Source organism: Gymnoscopelus braueri (assembly GCF_963280865.1).
Source record: "Gymnoscopelus braueri genome assembly, chromosome: 7".
NCBI lineage: Eukaryota > Metazoa > Chordata > Actinopteri > Myctophiformes > Myctophidae > Gymnoscopelus > Gymnoscopelus braueri.
The window spans coordinates 18,200,268-18,224,122 of NC_137608.1; the positions used below are offsets into that span (position 1 = coordinate 18,200,268).

The following is a 23,855-nucleotide window of genomic DNA, read 5'->3' on the forward strand; positions in this document are numbered from 1 at the left end:
AAACTTGAAAAAGAAAGAAACAAGCTAAGAAACAAGGTTAATGGCATGCTCGAATTAGCAGAAAAAAGCTTCCTCGATGACAAAATTGAGGAAAATAAAAGCAAACCACGAGAGCTTTGGAAGCTATTCAACAACCTACTAGGCTGCAGCAAGAAATTGAAAACCAGGTTTACAAACATAAGCCTCAAGGTGAATGACACTCTCTTCACATCCAAACATGAAGTGAGTAAAATCCTCAACATATTCTTCACGACCATAACCTCAGATTTGGTTGAAAAACTACCCCCTCACTCTGGGTGCTATGGTGAAGAGCATATTGACTCATTTTACGAAAAACAGGGTGTACGCAAAGATGATTTTAAACTCTCCCCTGTGAAAACAGAAGAGGTGTTTAAAAAATTGAGTGCTCTTCATCAACACAAAGCCACAGGCCTCGACAATATCCCGCCAAATTTCTAAAAGACTCGGCCGCCTCCATTGCTCCAATCATTACCCACATAATAAACCTCTCCATCATACAGGGACGGGTCCCTAACGATTTAAAAAAAGCAAGGGTGACCCCTCTGTACAAAAAAGGAAACAAATTAGACCCTGGCAACTACCGCCCTATTTCTATTCTTAGCTCCATTTCGAAAGTCATGGAGAAAATAGTCTATGAACAGGTCGATAAGTATCTTGCCGAAAAAAATCTAATCTACAAATTCCAATCTGGTTTCAGAACAAACCACTCCACTGACACATGCCTTCTCTATTTGAACGACTCTATCAAACAAGATGTCGACAAGGGCAAATATTGCGGCATGGTCATGCTGGACCTCCAGAAGGCCTTTGACACCGTCAATCACCCAATTATGATCAATAAGCTCAAAGCAATAGGTTTTGATCATACGTCAGTGAACTGGATGAGATCCTACCTGGAAGGGAGGGAGCAAGTGGTGGAAGTAAACGGCACCCAGTCCCCCCCCCTCCCTGTGACTTGTGGTGTCCCACAAGGAAGTATACTAGGACCTTTACTGTTCCTGATATATGTGAATGACATGTCATCGGCCTGCGACTGCAAGCTGTTCCTGTTCGCAGATGACTCGGCCCTGCTAGTCTCGGACAGGGACAGGCTGCAGGTTGAGAAAACTCTCAGCTCCGAACTCAATAAGATCTGCATCTGGCTCTCTGACAACAAACTTTCATTACACCTGGGTAAAACTGAATCCATCCTCTTTGGGTCCAGTCCTAACCTTAGCAAGGCAGAGAGTTTCACGATAAAAGTGGGTGATGATGTCATCAAAAGAAAGGATGAAATTACCTACCTGGGCTCCATCTTGGAGGCAAACCTCTCTGGTAACAAAAACGCCGAAAAAGTGATCAAAATTGTCAACCAAACAACACGCTATTTGTGGAGGATTGATCGCCTAGTCAGTAAGAATACTCTGAAGATTCTTGCAGGGGCCCTCATTCAAGGTCATTATGATTATGCATGCACTTCATGGTATCACAACACCTCCAAGGCCTTAAAAACAAGGCTCCAAACATCCCAAAACAAACTTGTAAGGCTACTTCTTGGCCTCAATCACAGAACCCATCTAACCCCTGCTCATTTTGCTAGGATTGGATGGCTTAGGGTTGAGGACAGAGTACAGCAACTTGCTATGGGCCTGGTCTTCAAGATACACCACAACATTGGGATTCCCCTGTATTTGTCAAAATACTTCCAAAATGTTAATGCAGTCCATGATCATAACACCAGAGGCAGCTCCACAAATCATGTTCAACCCAGATTTGGCTCAATTAAGGGTATGAACTCGTTCTCATACTATTCATCAAAAATGTGGAATGCCCTACCAAAAGGAGTAAAGGAGTGTAAAACCCTACTCACTTTCAAAACTGCCCTAAAGATACACCTTCAGGAGGCTGCAATTCGAAAATGGCCCCTGTGTAAGTCTTAACCTACCCCCCCCTACCCCCCCCCCCTCCTTCATTTTCCTCTTTTGTATATATATATATATTTTTTTTCTCTCGTCATACCAGTAACCTGAAAACTGTTTGTATGACATTCTGTATAGTAGTGTGTATATCTGTCTGACTCTTATATGACATCCATCATGATTTGTGTGCATGGGGTTCTCATCTTAAACAAGCTTAGTGCTTGATGAGAGTTTCCAGTTTAGTAGACCTTGTATTGTGAATTTGTACTTCCATGTACTGTTATGTACTGTCATGTACTATTCTCATGTCTTTCTAAATAAACTACATCAATCAATCAATCAAAACTTGCTGGTGCTCCGGCATCTGCCATCAGACCTCTGGAGCTTGTTCAGAAAGCTGCGGCTCGTCTGGTGTTCAACCGCCCCAAGTTCTCCCACACAACCATCCTTCTCCGTTCTCTACACTGGCTCCCCGTAGCGGCTCACATCCAGTTCAAAACCCTGGTGCTAGCCTATAGGGCAGTGAAAGGAACAGCTCCTTCTTACCTCCGGGCTATGGTCGATGCCTACACCCCTGCCCGACCACTTCGGTCTGCCACCTTGGGCGACTGATTGCCTCGTCACTCAAGGGTCCTTCTGGCCGATCCACACGGTCACGACTCTTTTCTGTTCTGGCCCCACAGTGGTGGAATGAACTTCCCACTGATGTTAGGACAGCAGAGTCACTGCCCATATTTCGCCGCAGGCTGAAAACCCACCTCTTAAGGAAACACTATCCTTCCTCTCTGCCTGACCTACTTGTTGTTAACTAGTTGTACGAACGCTTGTTTTCTATTGTTGTATTCAAGTTCAAGTTCAAGTTTATTATGTCCCAAATTGGGCAACTTATGTTACAGCAGATAGTGAGAAAGTAAGAAACTCCAACACACAGTAAACATACATACACAAGACACACATAGACATAGACATAATCACAAGATCCAGATAATAATAGCTACTCATAGCTACCTCCTCCTGCTGCTGTTATTGATGGCACGAATAGAAGTAGGTACAAATGAGAATTTGTACCTATTGTTTTTAGCTACAGGGGTCTTTAACCTTTGGCCGGAAGGCAAGAATTCATATTCAGGATTTAGGGGGTGAGAGCTGTCTGCCATAATAGAAGATGCTTTCTTAAGCACCTGCTGGTCATATATATGACTCAGACAGCTAAATTGTGCCCCCACAATCTTGCTGGCCCCCCTCACAACCCTGTTAAGGGCATTTTTCTGTTTAATGCCAAGGTTTCCATACCAACAAATGGCAGCAAATGAAATAACAGACTCTATGAAAGCTCTGTAGAACAAAATCATCAGTGACTTGTCCACCTGAAATTTGGCTAGCTTCCTTAAACAGAAGAGGCGCTGTTGACCTTTCTTACACACCATTTCAGTATTGAAGTCAAATTTCAGACGATCGTCAATAATGGAGCCGAGATATTTATAAGTGGTTACCACATCCACTGTCTGGCCATTTATGACACTACTCTGAGGAGCTGGTGGAGATCGTCTAAAATCAATACACATGTCTTTTGTCTTTGTGACATTCAGTTGTAGGAATGCATCTTCACACCAAGAAATAAAATCATCTACAACTGGGCCATGACTGGCTTCACTAGCACTCAAAAGACTAACAATTACAGAATCATCTGCAAATTTAACAATGTGTCTATTGTCATGTTGACTCCTACAATCATTTGTATACAGGATGTACAAGAGTGGGGAAAGAACACAACCTTGGGGTGAGCCGGTGGATGATGTTAGTTCTCCAGACAATTTACCATTCACCCGTACCCTCTGGGTTCTATTTGTGAGAAAATCAAGAACCCAACCAATAATACCTGAATCTAAGCCAAAGTTGTTAACTAATTTTTCAACTAGTATGTGTGGCTGAATAGTGTTAAAGGCTGATGAGAAGTCAACAAAAAGCAGCCTAGCATGTGTTTTGCTAACTTCCAGGTGTGAAAATAGAAGGTTCAGTAAGGTGATGGTAGCATCGGACACTCCTCTCTTAGCCCTGTATGCAAATTGCAAGGGGTCCAGGCAACACTCAGTTTTTTCCAAGAGCTCATCCTTAACAAGCCTCTCAAATGACTTCATAACCAAAGAGGTTAAGGCCACAGGCCTGAAGTCATTGAGAGCTTTGGGACGAGGACCCTTGGCAACCGGCACCACAATGGATCGCTTCCATAAAGATGGCACCTTCTGCTGAGTAAGAGACAGCTGAAAAATAAAATAGAAAATAGGGCCTAGCTGTTCTGCACAGACAGTAAGCAGACGGCCACCTATATTGTCTGGGCTTGGACTTTTCTTAGGTTTACACCTTTTAAAACACGTGGTCACACTATGTTCATCAAAGGAGAGGTCATGAACCCTAGATTTCACCAACCCCTTCCTAAGCTCAGAATGTTGCCCTTTGAAATCATGCACATCAAATCTGGTATAGAACTCATTAAATTCCTCTGCTAGCTGCAGATCTGAATTATAGCCACTAAGCTGTATGTTAGTCCTACCCTCTTCTTTAAGTCCTACAATAGTTTTCATACTACTCCAGGCAGAACCCAGATTATTCATCCTGAGCTGATTTTCTATTTTGTCTTTATACCTCATTTTTCCAGCCCTGATTTCTCGTTTTATCTCTTTCTCTATATTGTGCATTTCTATAAGGTTCCCTTCTTTCCCTCCTTTTCCTTTTTTTGCAATAGCCCTTTAAGTGACTTAGATACCCATGGCTTGCTGTTAGGATAAATCTTGACAGTTTTGACAGGGATCACTGTGTTCTCACAATAAGTTATCCAGCTACAAATAACATCAGTGAGTTCATCAATGTCATTACACGACTGTTTAAACATGTCCCAATCAGTGCAGTCCAGACAACCCTGTAGAGACAGACAGGCGTCATTATTCCTCCAGTCCTTTACCCGGATTGTCTGTACCTTCTCCCTTTTCAGCACGGTGCGATAAACAGGGATGAGATGCACACAGTTGTGATCAGAAGATCCCAAGGGGTGGAGCGAGATGGACTTATAAGCGTTCTTAATGTTGCCATAACACAAGTCCAGTATGTTTTCATACCTGGTCGGGCACGTGACATACTGATAAAAGTCTCGCAGAGTATCTGACAATGTAGCCTACAGTGATTCATGTCTCCAAGAACAATATTTGGGGCATCGGGAGATATAGATTGGAGCCTCTGGGTTACTTGGTGAATCCGTTCACATGCAGTACTCCTGTTTGCTTTCGGGTGGATATACACGACAGTGACAAACAGCTGGGGGAATTCGCGTGGCAGATACTGAGGGCGTAGTGAGACGGAGAGCAGCTCCGTTTGTTTATTGGATCTTGTTTAGTCGATACACTTATTTGTTTTAGCTCTTGCTCATTTGATTTAGCTATTTTGTCTCATCTGTTTAAGGAAATAGGTAGCTGATATATTGCACTTTTACCTTAGCGCTAGGTATACTCTTAGTTGCTTGTTTTTGCAGAAAATGCACTAAGGGACCAGTCGAAATTTATAGAAGGGGGTCCCTGGAGGAAAACAGGGGAGGGTCATGCCTTTCTAATTTTAGTCCAAGGGAGGGTCAGCTAATTTTACTTTAAATCCAAGGGAGGGTCATGCAATTTTGAATTGATGAAATAGTCCGTTTTTATATACCTTTTTAGTACAGCAGAACAGTGGTCAATGACCCCTCTCTATTTCAAAGGATACAAAGGATTCAAATCAAGTAACACCTTGGTCTACTCTATTTAGAATCAATGACGGTTGTTAACAAGCCATCAACGCACAGCGAGTGTGAACGACCCAGTCAATTCTTTTTTTAATAATAGAAAAATATACATATTTGTGCCTAATTCATAGAGATGTTCGAAAATAGTGCCTGAATAAAGTGACTAAAGGGGTGCGTATTTTCGATAAGCACAAACGGACGTGCGTCGGTGCGTGCCAACCGGTGTGTAAATCTCTTATATGTGTGTATCGCCTCATTTTTGTGTGACAGTCAGAGGCGTGTTCACGTGGAGAATCATTTGCATTGCTCCATGTCCCATTTAAGACCATAAAAGGTAACCGGAAACTGACAGAATATATCAACATTCTTCAAAAGGGACAGATCTACAAGCTGACAAAGCTTTTTTTAAAAAAAGTACTAAAAGTAAAAGTAGCCTTGCGCTGATCTACAAATTGAAGATCAGCGCAAGCGAGTCCCTCACACGATTAAACGTTTATAAAGTAAATAGCCGACTCTCACGTGTAATGAAGAGAATAAGAATTTTGTTTACAGTTTAACCTCACGACCAAAGGCTTAGAAAACTTGGAATAGATATTATATTGTTACGGGGAAAAAAAGATGCAACATAAAGTGGGAGTGAAACCCATTTTTATTTAGAACTTCATATATATTTACATTAACTTAAATAGACTTTAACGTGTGTGTGCGGGCAGGGGTGATGGCCTCCATAAGATGAATTTGAGGGCGGAACACACACGTGTTGCATGATGAAGTTCATTCCAGATCATTTAAGGAGTGCTGCATACATCCCTAGGTATGTGCAGAGACCGGTTTATCATTTCATGGTACAGAAAGTACATGACGTGAATATGCGTGCAAAATGCACATGCAACGGCCACGTGAATGGCATTGACGTGTCGTAAAGCACGTTAAGTTACATTTCTTTAATAAGACTTTCAGAGGTTCTCTCTCTCTCTCTCTCTCTCTCTCTCTCTCTCTCTCTCTCTCTCTCTAAACACCTTTCTATCTACTCAATAACACCCAATACACATTCATTAATATTAATATATAATAGTTTTGTTTTAAATGTTCGAGCCTTGACGACCATGCAGTCTTATGCAAACGTTAAAATGTAATTTAGATAGCATTTTATTTTGTACATTATTTATTTATTTTTTGATATTATTATAATGTTTAGACTGATGATAGGTTATTGGTTTATCTATGATCCTAGATTACTGAGTTTATCTTGTAAATCACATCTGCTAAATGCCAAAATTGTGAATTGTAATTTAGCTTTTGTAATTTACACGGTGTCCTAGTTATTTGTGTTTGTGAAATAGCCATATTTATTAATAAATAATAGGCTATGGGGGGGGGGGGGGGGGCACCAGGTAAAATGCTGCCTATAGGCATCAAATTCCTCAGGGCCAGCTCTGACTACTGGTTACCAAATACTCAACTTTCTTCAATCTGAACAGGATTCAATGAGTTTCCCACATCTAAGTTGAGAACACTATCCATTCTGCTACCACTACTACAGATACTACACTGTGCATTTAGCAAGACTGACTACAGTAATGTTCTAATCAATGTGGAAAGCAAAACATCGGACGGGGATGATGGGGAGGGTTAGGGGTGTCAAGATACACTAATTTCACGATACAATACATGATGTTGGGCATATGATATCGATATGATACATTATTAATGTTCTTTTCTCATGTATCATCAACATTGGCCATCATCTTTAGTTTAAACTAACTTTATAAAGCACTTTGCTGCGCAGCATACATCCCTAGGTATGTGCAGAGACCGGTTTATAATTTCATGGTACAGAAAGTACATGACGTCAATATGCGTGCAAAATGCACATGCAACGGCATCGTAAAGCACGTTAAGTTATATTTCTTTAATAAGACTTTCAGAGGTTCTCTCTCTCTCTCTCTCTCTCTCTCTCTCTCTCTCTCTCTCTCTCTCTCTCTCTCTCTCTAAACACCTTTCTATCTACTCAATAACACCCAATACACATTCATTAATATTAATATATAATAGTTTTGTTTTAAATGTTCGAGCCTTGACGACCATGCAGTCTTATGCAAACGTTAAAATGTAATTTAGATAGCATTTTATTTTGTACATTATTTATTTATTTTTTGATATTATTATAATGTTTAGACTGATGATAGGTTATTGGTTTATCTATGATCCTAGATTACTGAGTTTATCTTGTAAATCACATCTGCTAAATGCCAAAATTGTGAATTGTAATTTAGCTTTTGTAATTTACACGGTGTCCTAGTTATTTGTGTTTGTGAAATAGCCATGTTTATTAATAAATAATAGGCTATGGGGGGGGGGGGGGGCACCAGGTAAAATGCTGCCTATAGGCATCAAATTCCTCAGGGCCAGCTCTGACTACTGGTTACCAAATACTCAACTTTCTTCAATCTGAACAGGATTCAATGAGTTTCCCACATCTAAGTTGAGAACACTATCCATTCTGCTACCACTACTACAGATACTACACTGTGCATTTAGCAAGACTGACTACAGTAATGTTCTAATCAATGTGGAAAGCAAAACATCGGACGGGGATGATGGGGAGGGTTAGGGGTGTCAAGATACACTAATTTCACGATACAATACATGATGTTGGGCATATGATATCGATATGATACATTATTAATGTTCTTTTCTCATGTATCATCAACATTGGCCATCATCTTTAGTTTAAACTAACTTTATAAAGCACTTTGCTGCGCAGCATACATCCCTAGGTATGTGCAGAGACCGGTTTATAATTTCATGGTACAGAAAGTACATGACGTCAATATGCGTGCAAAATGCACATGCAACGGCATCGTAAAGCACGTTAAGTTATATTTCTTTAATAAGACTTTCAGAGGTTCTCTCTCTCTCTCTCTCTCTCTCTCTCTCTCTCTCTCTCTCTAAACACCTTTCTATCTACTCAATAACACCCAATACACATTCATTAATATTAATATATAATAGTTTTGTTTTAAATGTTCGAGCCTTGACGACCATGCAGTCTTATGCAAACGTTAAAATGTAATTTAGATAGCATTTTATTTTGTACATTATTTATTTATTTTTTGATATTATTATAATGTTTAGACTGATGATAGGTTATTGGTTTATCTATGATCCTAGATTACTGAGTTTATCTTGTAAATCACATCTGCTAAATGCCAAAATTGTGAATTGTAATTTAGCTTTTGTAATTTACACGGTGTCCTAGTTATTTGTGTTTGTGAAATAGCCATATTTATTAATAAATAATAGGCTATGGGGGGGGGGGAGCACCAGGTAAAATGCTGCCTATAGGCATCAAATTCCTCAGGGCCAGCTCTGACTACTGGTTACCAAATACTCAACTTTCTTCAATCTGAACAGGATTCAATGAGTTTCCCACATCTAAGTTGAGAACACTATCCATTCTGCTACCACTACTACAGATACTACACTGTGCATTTAGCAAGACTGACTACAGTAATGTTCTAATCAATGTGGAAAGCAAAACATCGGACGGGGATGATGGGGAGGGTTAGGGGTGTCAAGATACACTAATTTCACGATACAATACATGATGTTGGGCATATGATATCGATATGATACATTATTAATGTTCTTTTCTCATGTATCATCAACATTGGCCATCATCTTTAGTTTAAACTAACTTTATAAAGCACTTTGCTGCGCAGCATACATCCCTAGGTATGTGCAGAGACCGGTTTATAATTTCATGGTACAGAAAGTACATGACGTCAATATGCGTGCAAAATGCACATGCAACGGCATCGTAAAGCACGTTAAGTTATATTTCTTTAATAAGACTTTCAGAGGTTCTCTCTCTCTCTCTCTCTCTCTCTCTCTCTCTCTCTCTCTCTCTCTCTCTCTCTCTCTCTCTCTAAACACCTTTCTATCTACTCAATAACACCCAATACACATTCATTAATATTAATATATAATAGTTTTGTTTTAAATGTTCGAGCCTTGACGACCATGCAGTCTTATGCAAACGTTAAAATGTAATTTAGATAGCATTTTATTTTGTACATTATTTATTTATTTTTTGATATTATTATAATGTTTAGACTGATGATAGGTTATTGGTTTATCTATGATCCTAGATTACTGAGTTTATCTTGTAAATCACATCTGCTAAATGCCAAAATTGTGAATTGTAATTTAGCTTTTGTAATTTACACGGTGTCCTAGTTATTTGTGTTTGTGAAATAGCCATGTTTATTAATAAATAATAGGCTATGGGGGGGGGGGGGGGGGCACCAGGTAAAATGCTGCCTATAGGCATCAAATTCCTCAGGGCCAGCTCTGACTACTGGTTACCAAATACTCAACTTTCTTCAATCTGAACAGGATTCAATGAGTTTCCCACATCTAAGTTGAGAACACTATCCATTCTGCTACCACTACTACAGATACTACACTGTGCATTTAGCAAGACTGACTACAGTAATGTTCTAATCAATGTGGAAAGCAAAACATCGGACGGGGATGATGGGGAGGGTTAGGGGTGTCAAGATACACTAATTTCACGATACAATACATGATGTTGGGCATATGATATCGATATGATACATTATTAATGTTCTTTTCTCATGTATCATCAACATTGGCCATCATCTTTAGTTTAAACTAACTTTATAAAGCACTTTGCTGCGCAGCATACATCCCTAGGTATGTGCAGAGACCGGTTTATAATTTCATGGTACAGAAAGTACATGACGTCAATATGCGTGCAAAATGCACATGCAACGGCATCGTAAAGCACGTTAAGTTATATTTCTTTAATAAGACTTTCAGAGGTTCTCTCTCTCTCTCTCTCTCTCTCTCTCTCTCTCTCTCTCTAAACACCTTTCTATCTACTCAATAACACCCAATACACATTCATTAATATTAATATATAATAGTTTTGTTTTAAATGTTCGAGCCTTGACGACCATGCAGTCTTATGCAAACGTTAAAATGTAATTTAGATAGCATTTTATTTTGTACATTATTTATTTATTTTTTGATATTATTATAATGTTTAGACTGATGATAGGTTATTGGTTTATCTATGATCCTAGATTACTGAGTTTATCTTGTAAATCACATCTGCTAAATGCCAAAATTGTGAATTGTAATTTAGCTTTTGTAATTTACACGGTGTCCTAGTTATTTGTGTTTGTGAAATAGCCATATTTATTAATAAATAATAGGCTATGGGGGGGGGGGAGCACCAGGTAAAATGCTGCCTATAGGCATCAAATTCCTCAGGGCCAGCTCTGACTACTGGTTACCAAATACTCAACTTTCTTCAATCTGAACAGGATTCAATGAGTTTCCCACATCTAAGTTGAGAACACTATCCATTCTGCTACCACTACTACAGATACTACACTGTGCATTTAGCAAGACTGACTACAGTAATGTTCTAATCAATGTGGAAAGCAAAACATCGGACGGGGATGATGGGGAGGGTTAGGGGTGTCAAGATACACTAATTTCACGATACAATACATGATGTTGGGCATATGATATCGATATGATACATTATTAATGTTCTTTTCTCATGTATCATCAACATTGGCCATCATCTTTAGTTTAAACTAACTTTATAAAGCACTTTGCTGCGCAGCATACATCCCTAGGTATGTGCAGAGACCGGTTTATAATTTCATGGTACAGAAAGTACATGACGTCAATATGCGTGCAAAATGCACATGCAACGGCATCGTAAAGCACGTTAAGTTACATTTCTTTAATAAGACTTTCAGAGGCTCTCTCTCTCTCTCTCTCTCTCTCTCTCTCTCTCTCTCTCTCTCTCTCTCTCTCTCTCTCTCTCTAAACACCTTTCTATCTACTCAGATAACACCCAATAAGCAAAACATCGGACGGGGATGATGGGGAGGGTTAGGGGTGTCAAGATTTCACGATACAATACATGATGTTGGGCATATGATATCGATATGATACATTATTAATGTTCTTTTCTCATGTATCATCAACATTGGCCATCATCTTTAGTTTAAACTAACTTTATAAAGCACTTTAAAAAACAATTACAAAGTGCTTTGTTAACACACAAATAAATAAATACATTTGTGCAAGCTTAAGGGAGAAGTGAAGTTCTCACTAACTATAAACCCATTATTTCAGAGGACAGATAGACACTAATATAACAAATATAATATAATATAACACTGCATGACTATAAATTCCACAAACCTCATATTCTTGTCATCTGGACTTTACCAACCAAGTGCAGCCTAGTTATTTCTAACAGCTCAAAAAAATCTATAATACCAGATACAGTATAATACCATGTAAACCATCTTAGATGTAGGCCTACTTGAGAGTGCAGAGGCATAATTGCTTTGATTAACGAGCGTCAACAAGCATCAGCTGACACACAACACCTCCTCTCTGCAGTGCTTTAAACTGAAAGTGACTGGAGTCCGTTTCTCCAAAATACCTTGAATATGATGGAAGACATGATTAATAATTACTGTGATTATGATAAGCTTTACATTTCATATCATACACCATACAGTACTCCTATAACTTTCATCTGCAAAAAAAAAGGAAAGTGTTTTAATAACAAAAAAAATACAGTACAGATACAGTATGACATCATGACAATACCTATCGTCACATTTTAAAACCATGATAGGCTATATCGTGGGACAAAATATCGTGACACTCCTAGGCGGGGAGGGTTCATCTTTTTTTTTTAATCACTTGGGGAGGGTCATTGATATTTTTTTTAGTCAAAGGGAGGGTCATGCCATTTTAGATCAGGGCACATACATTTTCTCCAGGGGTACCATTCTTTAAAAATCGACCTGTCCCTAAAGACTTCTGGTGATTAGTAGTTTTCGTTCCCTACCTGTTGAATACACTTATTGTAAGTCGCTTTGGATAAAAGCGTCTGCTAAATGACTGTAATGTAATGTAATGTAATGCATGTACACACACATGCATGTATTGCTGCATTCACACACACATGCAAACGCACACACACACACGCACGCACGCACGCACGCACGCACGCACGCACACACACACACACACACACACACACACACACACACACACACACACACACACACACACACACACACACACACACACACATGCCCCTGGTGATGTTGCCATGGAGGCTACGGTAGCGTAGCATCCTGCGGTGGCGTGCGGTGTCTCTGAGGATTGTGGGTAGTGAGAATGAGGCTGAGGAGAGAGCGGGGGTGTACATTGTGTTGGGAGAGGGATTACAGCAGCGTCCATGCTGACATCAGCATGTTAGTTAATCGACAGGGGGCTAAGAAGAGTGTTGTGTTGTTTACCGAATCCTCTTTGGGGCTCAGACTGAATAACATCGTAGGGGTTGCACGACACACACACACGCACGCACGCACACACACACACACACACACACACACACACACACACACACACACACACACACACACACACACACACACACACACACACACACACACACACACACACACACACACACACACACGCACACACACACACACAGTAGCTGTCCATGGATGGCATGTCTAGGTCACTTAAAGCCTGATTCACACTTTGTCACGGCCTACAACACATTGTAAGCTTTAAGATCTGCTATTTTTGCCGAGCGACACATCATAAAAAAAAGTACTGTATAATTTAAGCATATGGAAGATATGCATGCTTATGAGAAAATGAGATTATAATGTCTCAGTATGATTCAGCTATCAACTTCTTACACTATTGACTTACTTAAAAGGAAAAGGTTGCTGAATGCTCCAGGATACCTATATATATTTATGCATATGTCCATATGCATAATTATGCTAAAATGCACCACGTACAGCAAAGAAAGATTCTACAGCTATTCTATATTATTCTATGTAGAGAGGCCTTCTGAGAAACATAAGGTGCCCGGTTCTCACCAGGCCCCGGTCTATGTGTTGAAGTGTCCCTATGTATGTACTGTAACTCTCCCCAAGTGCCCACTGCTCCTAAATAGCTAGGATGGGTTAAATGCAGAGCACACATTTCAAACATGTGCAAATGTACAGTGACAAAAAATACCCCAAAGGGGTGGGGGTCCATATTAATATTATATTTTGTGTGATTTCTTTATGCAAACCGTTCAAGGTTCAAGCTGGTCTTTATTGATAATATGTTTTGTGTACAGGTATGAAATGAAATTATTTTGTTCTGGCTCCTAAAGACACTGTAGCAGCATTGAAAATAGTAGTAAACACAACATCAAGGAAAATAAACAATAAAGAATAACCATGAAGGAGAACAGTTATCCTATCGCTATGGTAGGCCTACTTGAAGGTGCGCAAGGTTCTTGTTCCTAGATTATAAACATCTATTTTAAATATTTGTGTGCTCAGCCTACTGAGCAGTGAGCACACAAAACTTCCTGTAGCTTGACAAAGTTGAGCCGATGCACTGAGAGAAATTGACGTGGGCCACACGTCGCAGTGCCTCCCCCCCTGCCCCCTCTCTTTTCACCCCTGACATCCACCTTGTGCTATTATAGCCAAGAGGCTATCGACAGCCAAGGCTTATACCTTGAAGACGACACGAACTGCTGCTGCAGGGTACAATAGCAGCCTTCACTCAGATAGACCTCAGTAAATTACTTTGAAAGGTAATTAGTAGCACAACCAGCAACACGTTGACGGCCACTGTGCGGGTCACGTGGCCAGGGCCAAGGCTGGCATCCATTGTGTTGTTCCTACAGTGCAGTCGATGCCATGTCAAGAGTGTCAAACATCCTCTTACCTCGCCCTGATGACTCCACTGTCACTCGCTCTCATTTCATCTAGAGCCTTCTAAATATGTCCTCTCCTGCAGTCCTCCATTTATCACCAATTTTTTTCCTGTCACTTCTTATCTTTTCTGCGCTTTTCATTGACCCACCCACCCACCCTCTCTTCTTTCCTTTTTTTAAATATTATTTCTACAAAGCCTCTGCGTGCCATTAGCATTAGCAGAGCCCGTTCAAAGAGAGAGAGAGAGAATCCAAAAAGAGAAAAAACTCACTTCAGCTGAAAAACATGGTGTTTTTTCATTTTTTATTTCAGTTGAGAGCACTGTTTTTGGCATGCAATTCGCCAAAGAATAAATTATCCCTTACTCCTCTCTTCTTTCCAGAGACAGACACAAACGGAGACCCAGGGTGCACACAAGTGAAAAACAAAACCAGCAAGAAAATCAGGGCTTTGATGCCCCAGCTGGCTGTGGCTAGCTAATTAGCCTCTCTTCTGGTTCCCCTTCTTGCTGCACAGCAGCTCATCAGTGGCTAATGAACACTCTTTGACCATCTCCACATTCTAAAGAGAACCATATGCCATGAAGGAGCAAAAGAAGAACTTGTGAAGCGCTCCCAGGAATGGCCAAATGTTCAGAGGATCTCCTGTTGTGGCAAAGAATGGTTGTTTGTCTCAATTATGGCTCTAGATGGGGAGTGTGCTCACATGGACACCCATCCACTCTCACAGATCTTGGGTACTGAGGAGACCCTTTCTTTGGACACAATAGCACTGAGAGGATCTGAGGTGGGTTGAAATGAAAAGGCCTGATATCACTTAACCACCTTGAAACTGGCATCCCTATTGTATGTTATTATTGATTAAAAAGAAGAAGAAAAAAACATTTTCTTATTTTTTTCAAAAAAAAGTAAAAATAGCAGATCTACAACACTTCATCAAATGCATCATACAATGCAGATCTCACAACACGTTACAGCACGATGCATTGTGTGCTTGTAGATCTTCTATTTTCACAATTTTTTAAATACGTGATTAAAAGGCCATCGTCAGTCCTCAGAGCTCACTAAAGCTTTAATATTTCTTAAGAAGTTCTGTGCTTGGGCTCAACGTTCTCTTACGATTGCAGTCCACACATGACAGCTTCTTCAAGGTTATTACACATTAATAGCCAACCAAATTACCAGATTGATTCCTAATCAATATGAAGCCAAAAGGGTAGCAGATATGGCTGAGGAAGTGTTTTGATTTGATTGGTTTCCATTTTACAACATTTAACTTATGTACAAACAAATAAATTAATAAGTATATATTAAACTAAGAAGCAAACAATTCGGAAATACACTTATAAGCTGAACACACACACACACACACACACACACACACACACACACACACACACACACACACACACACACACACACACACACACACACAGTGTCAGTCAAGCAGCAGCCACTTTTGACAGGTGACAAACACATCAGGTGGCGTGGCAACACTCTGTAACTCTCTGTAACAATAGTCCATGTCCATATACTGCAACATTAAGTGATGATGCAATACTAATTACATCTAGTAATATGATTGTGAAATGGATCTTTTACGTTTGGTACAGTAACTATATTTTGTAGACAATACTTTAGTACTTTTACTCAAGTAACATTTTGAATACAGGAATTGTGCTTGTAACAAAGTATATCTTCATTGTGGTATTGCTACTTAAATAAAGACCACCACTGCATACTCCAAATGTATTTGACCAATGAAATTCATTCTGAATTTGATTGCGCAACACCCACGTGGACAGACCCCTCTCCACACACACACACGCACGCACGCACAATACTTGACAATTACATTACATTACGGTCATTTAGTAGACGCTTTAATCCAAAGCTGCTTACAATAAGTGCATTCAACATAGGTAGGTAAGAAAACTACTAATCACCAGAAGTCTTAAGTGCATTCTCTTCTAAAACAAGCAACTAAGAGTATACCTAGCGCTAAGGTAAAAGTGCAATATATCAGCTACCTACTTTCTTAAACAGATGAGACATGAGCTAAAAGCAATAAGTGTATCAAAATAAACAAGATCCAATAAAACAAGAGCTCATACAAATAATTGACAACAAGTAGGCAAGGCTAAATGAAAGGGTCAGGGTAGTGTTTCAGGTAGGGTTTCAGGTAGGGTTTTCAGTCTGCGGCGAAAGATGGGCAGTGACTCTGCTGTCCTGACATCAGTGGGGATTTCATTCCACCACTGTGGGGCCAGAACAGAAAAAAGCTGTGACCGCGTAGATCGGCCAGAAGGACCACTGAGCGTCGGGGAAACCAGTCGCCCCGAGGCGGCAGACCGAAGTGGTCGGAAAACACTGCCAGGGCTGCCTTTATAGTCCTTGAGATGTGATGGGCCTTCTCCCAGACACTTAGCAAGGCACTTGATTGGACTAGCCTGCTTAACTGCTCAACTGCTTTAAGCCTACTGCTTCAAACACAAATACTAATACAAATACAACTAATACAAACTAACAACAGCTTACTGCTTAAAGCACTAATATACTTAAGCACTCAAAGTACAACAAATAGCAACCTGTTGGATAAGAAAATCCTATACTTAGACTACACCAGATGAGTTCAGTATCTCAGGTCTCTCCAGACTTTGAAAGCACATTCAATGAAAGTGAATGAGACTACGTTGAGTCGATAACATTCACATCTAGAAACGTTGATATGAAATGTATTTCTAGCTCCTGAACAAACTCTCAAGTTAGCTGTTGTTTATGTTGTAACGCTTTCCTCAATAGCTGCTTTCTGGCCGTCACAATGTTTATTAAAGGATCCCCATTAGAGACACATGAATGAGCAGCTAGTCTTCCTGGGGTCCATGACTCCTGAACAAAGCAAATACTATGTACAACTAAAACTACAACATAAAATGAATACAAAAAGGCAAATTAACATTATAAAATAAAATCCAACAGTCCGGTCAAATTAAACAAATACACAAATAGCAGTTACATACTTGACAAGTTATTAAGATGTCTCTTGATATGTTTTTTTTTAAAGTAATTGTGTTCTGGATTGTAGATAAGATATTTTTGGGCAGAGCATTCCAGAGTTCTATTGACCTATATATACCAGTGAGTTTGAGAAAATGTGTTTTTGGTACTGTTTTTGTTCTTATATTACCAGAAGCTGCTCCTCTGGTGTTGTACCCATGTTCAGAAGTCATTTGTAACTGGTGAGCCAAGCTAGACGGCTTATTGTCAGACGAGACACTTTATTTTGAGCAACCTGTAACTTTTTCAAATCAGATTTTGTAGCTGACGACCAGATTACAGGGCACTGAGGGCAGTATTCTAAATGAGACAGAACCAAAGAATGAATAACTGATTTCATTATGGAGGGGGTGATGAAAGCAGAACACTTCCTAGTCATACCGATTCCTCTTCTGTAAATGTGTAATGAATCAATACTCCCCCTGCAGCTGCATGGCATTTATCTTGCCTATCAGGAACTGTTTTCTGATAACACAGACGTCAGGGTCATGAAACTACCTGGGCCGTGTTCTGTTTGAACTAAATCACTTCCTGAATAGATCCTGAATTTCTCAGTCGGTTGAGCTCTCAGTCAGTTGTAAAATTGGCCTCATTGGAATGAAATACTTGCCATTATTAGCCAGTGGCCCCATTGAGCTCCTTGAGGAGGGCAGGCTTTGTTTGTCCCAATATCCCCCCTCAGTGACTACCTCTGCAAACGAAATGACTTGAGTCACTGAACGAATCAAGAATTGCGACAATAGCAGATCTACATGCTCACAACGTGAGTTTGTACAAACTTGACTGTATTCCTGTGAATGAACGATTTCGAATGAAATTGACTGAAATAAACATGTTTACATTACTGAAATACAAGCACATAAAAGGCTTGACTATCCAGTCTGCAAGTGCCATGACTTTTGGATCTCACAGAGAGCATACTGTAAATCCCATATCCTGAGGAGACGGTCGGCTGCAGATTTCAAGTTACTGTACATGTCACGTGATCTGCTGACTTGAGTCAGTCAGTGAACAACCTTTCTCAGTTCACTATTTGAATGAGTTGAACTGAACGTTCAGTTCAGTGCGTGGGACGAGTGGACACGGGCGGAGCTCTGGTCAAGCATTGAACAATTTGGTGAACGCATCCATTTGGATGAATCTTGTCAGTGAACTGATTCATGTGATTCAGTACACTGAAATGAACAGCAAAGCCCATCATTACAGTACGTATGTAGCATCTGTCTGCTATCCCCACTGTTTCTCAATGTACAAATGGACCTTTAGGGGTCTGTAACTCTGAGAGTGTACAAATGGAACCAAATGGACCCTTATGGGTCCATTTGGTTCAATTTGTGCGTTCTCAGAGTTAAATAAACACTGATAATCTTACAGTGTATATTGGGGAAAAAAAGAAACTATCAAAAGGGGGTCCGTAGCCTAATCTAATATGATGGGGGCCTTGAAATAAAAAAGGTTGAGAATCACTGTGCTACCAAATGGAATTGCTGTCACAGCTCTGGAGGCATCGCCATTGCAGATGTTAGTGGGGGTGGGGGGCTCACACAACAGGGGGTGAGGGGGGTGTTGGTGTTGATGGTGGTGATGGCAGAGTGTAGAGCTTCCTGTGTTGCATTATTAATACCTGATGTTCACACATGACCTGTCGTTCATGCACTTGTCTCGTCTGGCCCACCATGAATGGAGGGCGTGTGTGTGTGTGTGTGTGTGTGTGTGTGTGTGTGTGTGTGTGTGTGTGTGTGTGTGTGTGTGTGTGTGTGTGTGTGTGTGTGTGTGTGTGTGTGTGTGTGCGTGCGTGCGTGCGTGCGTGCGTGCGTGCGTGCGTGCGTGCGTGCGTGCGTGCGTGCGTGCGTGCGTGCGTGCGTGCGTGCGTGCGTGCGTGCGTGCGTGCGTGCGTGCGTGCGTGCGTGCGTGCGTGCGTGCGTGCGTGCGTGCGTAGGAGAGAGAAAGATACAGTAGGTAAAGAGAGAGAGAGAGACAGAGAGACAGAGAAATGGGGAGGGTATGTGTTGGGGGGAGGGAATAATTCAGTTATAAGCATCACATACAGGAGGGACGGGCAAGACAAACACCTCAGAAATAATGACTGAGGGTAGACTTGAACACATTGTCATGGCGTGATGGTGGCAGTGATGTGTTACGTTCTCCCCAATCCACCCATGACAGTAGCCGTGTTCCATGACCTCAACGTTTAACAAATCCAACCATGCATGCATGGTCCCACCCATCTTGACATCAAAATATGATGCCTCTTGTGACCATGAGTTCTGAACGGCTCGTAACAATATTAGTTCTAGCATCCATATTCTGGGCATGTCATAATAGGCAAACATTCGGCGGAAATAGGCAAACGTTGCCGTTTTGGTGCTCCTCAAATGGAGCCACTGGCCTACAGCCCTACGTCTCAGTTCAGACAGAACTGGACGTCTTCTAAAACGGAAACCAATTTGATCATGTTAATCACTTAACCAATTGAACCCTGTATACTTCGTTGACCGGTGTCCCCCAAATCTCTTTGCTGAAAATAGCCAAACTTCCAAACTACAAGCTCACAATACATCATGTTGCGGCGTGCGTGTGAGCTTGTAGACTGGCTATATTCGCCCACTGTTTGCCTATTTTGACCAGAATAGCGACACTAAGTGGTTGAGCTCCTATATACTTCGTACGACAAATAGCAAAAGTAGCCGACCTACAAACTTGTAGATTGATATTTTTGAACATTTTCTAAAAACAATTGAACATTTTCTTTTTACAATTTTAAAGCATTTTATTTATTTATTTTTATGTTTTCATATTTTTGTAAACATTATTATTTATTTAGTTTTTTACTGTGTTTGACTATAATGACATGCGTGTGTGGGGGGTTAGGGGGTTGGGGGCGGGGTGGCACTGATCCGTCACCAGGCCCTGAGAGAGAACTTTGCTGACAACCATATAATGAGCTTCTGTGAGGATCTCGCACCATTATTGTGTCTTTATCTTCTCTCTTCTGAAATGTGGAGGGCAGAAGATAAATAGGGAGAGGGAGAGAAAGTAAATAACACAACGCAGGTTTCAGAGCAAATTACCCATGCTTATTTATTCAGAGACATCACCGCTGTAAGAGTGCCTCGGCCCCCCCTCTCTCCTCTCCCTGGGTCTTTTCAAGGGCCAGCCTGCCCACCAAATCACATTCAGACAAACCGGTTGAAAGGCCAAAAAATAATGGTGAGTGAAAAGAAGAGGAACAAAAAAATAATGAGAAAGAATGGAAAAAATAGAGGGGGGGGGGGTGGGGGGTCTGAGGGTGACAGAGAGAGGAGAGAAATAAGTGCAGAGTTCGGGAGGACGTTTTGAGAGAGATAACTGGAAGAGCAAGAGAGGGAGCAATAAACGGAGGGTGGCTTAACCACTTAAAACTCTATATAGCTACTTCGTTGACCAGGGTCCCCCAGGGGTCTATACTTGGTCCCCTCCTTTTTCCCACTCTACGTCAAATCTCTTGAGCTTGTAGATCAGCTATTTTCGCCTGTTTTCGCAGAATGTTCACCTATTGTGACATGCCCATGATAGGGACACAGTAGGGTTCATGTGGTTGAATAAAACAGAAGACTCCTTCCAGGGTGAAGACAAAAGAGGAGAAGGGAAGAGTCTGAGGCGGAGAGCGTTCGGAGCGCTCGTTAGCGATTGGAGCGCTCGTTAGCGTTCAGCCTGGGAGGGAAGGAAATTAGATTGGTGGGGTAGAGAGAGAGAGAGAGAGACGAGACGTGGAGGGGTGGAGGGGTGGAGGTGAGCGGCAGCAGAGAGGGGTAGCTGGGAGTCTCCCAAGGGGTCGCGGAGGGAGAGGAGTGCGGTTTGGCAAATGAAACCCCCCGTGGAGAAGCCCGACGGGGGAGGCGGGAGGGGGGGGGATTTTTGTTTTGGAAGACGAAAACTCTAGTATAGTTGCCAACCCCCCACAGTATGCATACCAGAGGCATATTTCATATTATGTTCCACATACGAGGGCAATTGCAGAGGGGTTAGTGAGGATGGGGGTGCTTTGTTGGAGTGAGGTTGAAGGGTGGGGTGGGGGGGGTGGTCTCTCTCATCTTCATCTCTGTCTCGTCTCATCCACCACCCCCACACACACACTCTCACATGCATGCAGCATGCACGCAATCCTGGATGTTCTAGTCACTGACCGAACGCACCTTACCCACACGGTTCATTACCCGTAACCACACACTAATGCACACACACACACACACACACGCGCACACACACACGCACACACACACGCACACACACACACGCACACACACACGCACACGCACACGCACACGCACACGCACACGCACACGCACACACACACACACACACACACACAAAATACCTCCTCTGTTGTGCCTCCAGCACAGGGGTTTATTTGGATCTAGAGCAGATTAGATGGCTAAAGATAAAATCTGTAATTAAGAACATCAGGCTTAAATAAACCTGAGTGGGGGTCTCCTCAAGGTTAAATTGATCACTTAGTGCACAATCTGATTCAGTGACCTCTGACCTGTCACTAGGATCCACCGATTTGCACGAGGACTTGGTTGTAAACACTGTGATGAAATACAACGAGCCTAAGAACTTATATAATAATAAGAATAAGATTTCCAGATTTGGACAATATTGTCCCTTTGAAAAACCTGATGCTGTATCCTTATGAGCACAGTGTCATTTCCCCTATGCAGGCTAACTACAAGAAGCAGTAGGACTCGACCCAACTGTTCTCAATAACACTTGAACTCAGGCAACACAGCTACTTGACCCTCAAATGTTATTGGCATTCCTGTCTTGTATTCGGTAAACCTATCAAGCTCCAATGGTGTATTTACCCTCTGTCAGAGCAGCAAAATGAAACAAGCAGTGACAGAGAGATATTTGGGTTGTTTCTGCCTTTGCGTTCTCTTGTTGTGGCAGTTCAGCGTAACTTATTCATGATTCAGACAGAAGGGGAATATAAAAGGAGGGGGAGAAAAAAACCTAAACAAAAGAGGAGATTAAAACCCAAGAAGCTCATATGGGACTGAAGGGAAAGGAAGAGTAAGACATTGCACTCATACTTCTACAAGGTCTCATGATGAAAGAAAGCAAAGACCTGATAGGAGACAAATAAAGGGAGAAGATAAAAAGAAAGGGACTGCAGGAGAGAGGAGGGGTGGAAAGGAAGAGAGCGAGAGAGGAGGGAGGAATTTCCCTGAGGGGACAATGTGTTTGTGCAGAGAACTAATCTCTCTCTCTCCCTCCCTCCCTCTCTCTCTCTCTCTCTCTCTCTCTCTCTCTCTCTCTCTCTCTCTCCTCCCTCCCAGTCACTCAGTTGGTACAGCATTGAGGGCGGCACAAAGCAAAGTCGCTCACTCGCCGGCTCAGGGACCTGCTGATGTGCGCACTGACAACGAGACGCAGACTTCACACATGCACACACACACACACACACCTTCTTGGTGGAGCGTTGAGTGAGCACAGTGAAGGAGAGACAAGAGAGAGCACACCAGGGGAAAGAGAAAGGAGGAAGACTGGAGGAGAGAACAGAAGAATTTCTTTTCAACAAGTGAAACCAGAGAAGATAAGAGAACAGAATAGAACAGAACAGAAGAGAATTAAGAGAAGAGAAGAGGTATTGGGGCAAAGGCAGGTAAGACCTCTGTCTTTTCCTCTCAAACTCCCTTTATTCTTCTTTTTATGCACTCAGTAAAGTCTTGAGTGTTAATTTAACTCTTAGAGTGTTAAAATGGACCCATAAGGTCAATTTGCTGGGCGGTTCTGATTACTGAGTTATTTTATATAAGGTTCGGTTCATTAACCTCACCTGTCCTCACTCGCTAGCAGACCTGACCATGACCTTATCCTTTGCAGGCTGTGAAATATTTTAAAGTACATTCTTTAACAACTTAAACCTCATATAGGCCTAATTAGTTGACTGGGGTCCCCTAGGGCTCTATGCTAGGTCTTCTCCTTTCTCTTAGGAGAAAATGGCAAATCTACAAGCTCACAATGCACCACAACGCGACACATTCAGAGCTTGTATAGATCTCCTATTTTCAGTGAATGTTTGGCCCAGAATAGGGACCCTAGAGTTCATGTGGTTAAACCTCAGCAAATTAATGTAGAAGATGTATATGCCTGAGCATTGACTAGGAAAAGTGTTCTGCGGCTCCAGTAGATATCTTTGTTGACCTTTGCTTCTGAGGGGAGATGCCTGTCTCCAGTGGGGCAGGTATATACAACAGTATAAAATATCCAGTGTTCATTTAAACCAGAGAGTGTTCAAGGGGGTCCATTTTGTTTC

General features: G+C 41.4%; 1 protein-coding gene across 1 annotated transcript in view; it reads left to right on the forward strand.

Moving 5' to 3' along the window:
* Positions 1 to 22,939: 22,939 nt before the first annotated feature.
* The window catches only part of hs3st1l2 (heparan sulfate (glucosamine) 3-O-sulfotransferase 1-like 2), a 22,174-nt gene continuing 21,258 nt past the window's right edge, over positions 22,940 to 23,855 (forward strand). The window contains exon 1 of the mRNA XM_080433190.1: positions 22,940 to 23,201. The gene's annotated coding sequence lies outside the window, so the exon portion shown is untranslated. The remainder of the gene's footprint in view (positions 23,202 to 23,855) is intronic.